Genomic DNA, 5718 nt, shown 5'->3' on the forward strand with positions numbered 1-5718 from the left:
TGGCCAAGGCCCAAGGCCTCCCACTGCCCTGGATCAGGAGAGCCTGGGGCACTTCCTGTGGTGGCTTGGTGGTCGCCACTGGGCTGGCTGTATGTATCAGGGAAGCATGGATGAGGCCCAAGGCCCCCCATCACCCTGGCTCAGGAGGCCCGGGGCACTTTCTGTGGCAGCTCAGTGGTCATCACTGGGCTGGCTGTGTGTGTCAGAGGGGCATGGCTGAGACCCAAGGCCACCCGCCACCGTGGCCGGGAGAGCCCAGGATGCTCCCCATGGTGTCTTGGTGGTTGCCGCTGGGCTGGCTACGAGGGTCATGGGGGTGTGGCTGAGGCCCTTGTACCCCACCCTCCTGATTGGTTGCAGGTGTTGGGGGGCATTCCTGAGGCCTCCGACCCTCCCCCATTTCTGGTGTGGTAGCCTAGGGGACTTCTGGTCCTTCTAGGTGTTAATAGGTGTTCTTTGGTGATGTGAAACCTTTACTAGTAAATATCAAACTTTGTCTCTAGTTGTGGGTATTTTGTTATTTCTTTCAGTTCTGCATTGGGTTATGTGCTGTTTCAACCACTCCAGTTATGCACTGGGACTAACTTGTTGTCCTTTGCTTACTTCTAAAAAGAGAGAACTTCCTGTGGGGACCAGTACTTGAGCTCTGTGTTTGAGGTAAATTGCTGCTTTGCTGCTGATTCCCTGGGGAAGGCTTTTTGTACAGCTCAGGTTTTAATGGTTGACTTTATAGGTACTTCCAGCTCTCGAGAGATCCAGTGCACCTGGGTTGTGTAGAAACTCTGGTCTTGGCCTGAGTCTTTTCATCAAACTGCACCCCATGGAATTCTGTATTTCTGGCCAGTCCCCTCTGAGTGGTCCTTCACTGACTGAAGTGCAGATCAGCTGTCCTTGCTGTGCCCCAGTGTTCTCCTGGTAGCCTGTCTCCCCCTCTGCCCATGCTGCAAACACTTCCCATGGGACAGGCTGTGCTCCAGTCCCTTGTGATGACTCACCTGCCTCTGAGTGGCTCCTTTTTTTCAGTTGTTGTGGCTCCTCGCTCCTATGTGAGTCCACGTGAACCCTATTAGTGGTCTTGCTGGCCTGGGGCCACCAAGGCCCTCTTCTCGCCTGCCACCTCCAAACTACTTTATCCAAACGGCACAGCTGTGGCTTTTGCCAGCTCCTGCGCTGTGCACTCAGCAGCTCCAACCTGGACATGGCTGTGGCTCGAAACCATCAGAGTGGTTTTTTCTTTCTCTCCTCATGGCTTCTCTTGCCTTCATGCACTCTGTAGGTCTCCTCCTCTTCCCCTGAGCTCTAGCAGCCCCGGCTTGGCTGTCGTTGCTTTTTTATAGTTGTGAATTGGTTGATTTGTGTGAGAGAGTGATGCTGGGGACCATCTCTTCCACCATCTTGACCAGAAGCCTCCATTGGTGGTTTTGAATGGGGAAGGTGGTGACATAAACCAGTTTGCATGCAGAAGTAGAATAGAATGGGAAAGACTCCATAGCTGTGTGAGGCTATGTAAAGATCTTTTTGAAGTTTCTTTAACATCGCTACTTCCCAAAATGATCAAACCCTGCTCATCACACAAGACCACATTTCCCACCTCTGCTTTTATTTATTCTTTACCCCTCTGCCTGGGGCACTCCCACTACTACTACCTTTTCCCACTCCCACTACCTTCTCCCCACATACAAATTTTGTACATCCTTTCAGTGCTAATTCTAATGCCATCTTTACCATAAGTCGTCTGGTTTTCCACAGCATCTGAATTTCCATACTCTTTCTCTGTGCCTTTCTCAGGCACTAGCTCTTTCTTCCTTAGATTATACTCTTTGGAGTAGAGCTAGAAAGGATATAGAAACAGCAGATGCTATCCTGAAAGTAGATGCTTATTACTGGCACCCCACTATCTAAGACTCCAAGGCACTTCAGAAGAGATTTGCGTCCCTAGGAATGCTGGTCACGGACAAAGTCACACAACTACAAGAGCATTCCCTGTTGTTTATACCCTAGTTTCCATCACCAAGATGCTTCCAACAATGAGCCTCTCTTCTCATTGTTTAGCCACATTATTACTGGTCTGTTCCATTAGCAAGGCTTTGACCACACCTTTTACCTCCCATACTAAGCATATTAGTACATCTGGAACAAAGATGACACTACAACAAAGTTTCTCTTGTCAGTTGAATCACCTGATGATAAAGGCCTGAAACATCAGCTTCAATGCCTTTCTGTACTTTAAAAGACCTTCTTGTTGCAATGGAAGCTAAAATACCTGGTCAGAGAATATCCTTCAGTTCTGCATCAAATGGAATTGCCCAGCTCCTGCCAAAAGTATGGATGTCCTAAACAGTATTTTCTATATTTACTTCAATTCTAGTGGAAAATTCCAGTAGATCTAAAAATCTCTGAAACCCTACTGTATCAGTTAGGATTGTGCTCAGCTACATGTAACAGAAACCAAAGTCCAGTGACTTAAACAAGAAGCAGTTTATTTTCTCATGAAACCAGAAGTCTGATGGTATGCAGTCCAGGGCAGAATACAGCAGCTTCACAGAATTTCATGTAGCAAGATGGCTGCTACAACTTTAAACATCACATGTGCATTATGGGCAGGAAGAAGAAAAGGCTAAATGGGGCAAGCCAACCAGATTTGTCCCTTTTTGTCATGAAAACAATCATTTTCTCTGATGCCTCACCCAAGTAGACTTCCATGTACACTTCACTGGCCAGAACTGCATCACATGATTACCCTTAGCTGCAAAGGCACTTAAGAAATCAACTGAGCATATTGCAGCCCCATATAAAGTCAGGGGTTTTCATGTTTATTGCAGCTCTACTCACAATAGCCAAGAGTTGGAACCAACCTAAACGTCCTTCCATGGATGACTGGATAAAGAAAATGTGGTATATATACACAATAGAATACTACCCAGCCATAAGAAAGAATGAAATTCTGCCATGTGAAGCAACATGGATGAGTCTGGAGAAAATCATGTTAAGTGAAATAAGCCAGACAAAGAGAGAGAAATACCACATGTTCCCACTCAAATGTGGAAGCTAAAAAGGTTGATCTCATAGAAGTACAGAGTAGAATAGTGGTTACTAGAGACTGGTTGGGGGAAAGGGTAAAAGGGGATGGGGAGAGAGTGGTCAGTGGATACAAAATATTGGAGAGATAGGAAGAATGGGGCCCGGTGTTCTATAGTAATATAGGGAGACTACAGTTAACAACAAAGTATTGTGTATCTTTGAATAGCAAGTCAAAATGATGTTGAATGTTCCTAACACAAAGAAGTGACAAATGTTTGAGGTGATGCATATACTAAGCACCCTGATATGACCATTGCATACAGTATGAATGTACTTAAATATCATGTTGTACTCCATAAATACATAGAATTATCATGGGTCAATTAAGAAAAATAAATTAAGAAGAGAGAAAAAAAGAGAACTAGAGAGTAGAATAGTGGTTACCAGAGGCAGAGAAAGGGAAAGGTAGTGGGGGCCGGGAAAATGTTGGTAGACTGGTACAAAGTTACAGTTAGATAGGAAGAATAAGTTCTGGTGCCCTAGGGTGACAAGAGCTAATAATATGGTACTGTGCATTTCAAGACAGCCAGAAAAGAGGAACTTGAATGTTACAACCACAAAGAAATGATAAATGTTTACATGATAGACATGCTAACTATTCTGATTAGATCATTATACAATGTACGCATGTATTGAAACAACAAACAGTACCCTATAAACATGTACGATGAAAAAATTAAAATTAAAAAATAAATAAATAAAGTCAAGGAGGGTTTAGCACAGATGAAATTAAGGAAAGATAGGTAATGAGCAGTGCTTACCACTTATACAGAGATCCAAAGGGATCAAAACCCTAAAAATATATAATAGTCATTTGAGTACATGGTTTATCTCCCTTTTTAGACTGTGCTTTCCCTAAAGTCAGAGACTACATCTTCATTTCTCCATTCCACACAGCAAGTAAAGAACATTTATTTCACAATTACTGTATACCAGAAACTGTGTAGACACTTTACATATTTATTTCATCTAAAATCCTCCCAACAACCCTAGAACGTAGATACTATTACTCTTCCTATTTAATAAATGGTAAAACTGAGGCTCAGAGAATTGGGATGACTTGTCCAAGATCACACCTATAGTGAGTGGTCTAAGTAGAATTTGAATTGGACAGTCAGATGCTAAAGGCTATATTTGTCTACTACACCAAATTACCTGACGTAATGTTGGCACTTAATAAATAAATCACAATGGTCACAGCAAACTCCCTTTCTGCCATTGTCATCTGCTTCAAAGAATCATATGCATTCAAATTTGGGGCGACTCTTCACATGGCCTCTTGTGGCCATATGCATACATACTGCTCTCCTGCCCATCTTTCTGCCTCACCACGGATTTCTTTCCAGAGCAGTAGAGGCTTTTGCAGCTTAATACAGGTCAGCTCCAGGCTCCAGACAATCTTTGTTGCTATGGTAAAAGACATAGTTTCAAGAACAGCAGACAAAAGCCACTGTTTGAAACAAAGAAAAGAGATAATTTTTTATAGAGGTATGACCAAGATTGGCTATGATGGCTCCTGGGAGATATGCCCCAATCACACCAGCCCAGTGCTAAGGACGGGGGGGTGGGGAAAGCAGGGCTGACATTCGGGAGACTTACATCCTAGCCCAGGTTTTGTCAGTGATGTGTTGTGTGACCTTGGACAGGTCACTGCCCAGTTCTCAATCTCAGTTTTTACCATCTATAAAATAAGCAGCTTGGACAAATAAGGTTGCTCTGGGAATGAGCTAACATCTATAAATATATGACCTAGAATTAAGAGGGTGCTGGTCAGAGTCACATCCATGGGCAGATACATGCAAGTATATGTGCACATGTGCACACACACACACACATACACACACAGAGTCTTGAACAAGCCCTATCACTTGTGCAAGCACCAGACATACACAGGACACATTTTCACAAAGGCCAAATTTAGTGCTTTCTCTCCGCTTGCCAAGGCTAAGCCATGTGACCATTTTTCTTGTAATCTACATCTACTCACAAGAAGAATGTTGTTTTTTATGATGTCACCCAAATTATATTTGTTAAAGTGAGTGAGACTGGAAGCCAGGCTGAGGAGCCTGCTTAATTGCATTATTTCAGTATATTAAGTTATCTTGGGTGCTCAAGTCTGACTGTGATGAGAAGAAAATCTGCCAGTGTTTGGGTTTTATCCACTAGCACTGAGGGTGGTCCCAGTGTTTGCTGAGCAATGAGGTGGATTTTTTTTTAATGTTCACATTCCTCCTATTAAGCTTTCGAGCCTATTTTTCCATTGACCTCACTCCTAGCAAATGCTCCAGGACTCACCTGGGTCTAGGTCCTCCTGGGTTGATACAATAAACCCAGGGGGTGGTCCCCATCCCCTCAAGATTCCCAGCTCCTCACCCTTTAAAAGACAAGTGAAAAATACAAATACTTTAGTGCCATTCATGGAACTTTATTTCCCACTGGGTAGCTGGTTTCCTGCACACACATAGAAGAACAGCACGTGCAGTGGTAAGGGCAGACAGTGGGACTTAGGAAGCCTGGCTTCTGGTCCAAATTCTGTCATCATCTATGTGGCCTTGAGTAAGCCTTTTCTACTCTTTGGGCTTTTGAAATTCATCTGTAAAATCACAGGGATGAACTAGTAATCTCTGAAGACCCTTT

Source organism: Galeopterus variegatus, unplaced genomic scaffold, assembly GCF_000696425.1.
Source record: "Galeopterus variegatus unplaced genomic scaffold, G_variegatus-3.0.2 Scaffold12215, whole genome shotgun sequence".
NCBI classification, from domain to species: Eukaryota; Metazoa; Chordata; class Mammalia; order Dermoptera; family Cynocephalidae; genus Galeopterus; species Galeopterus variegatus.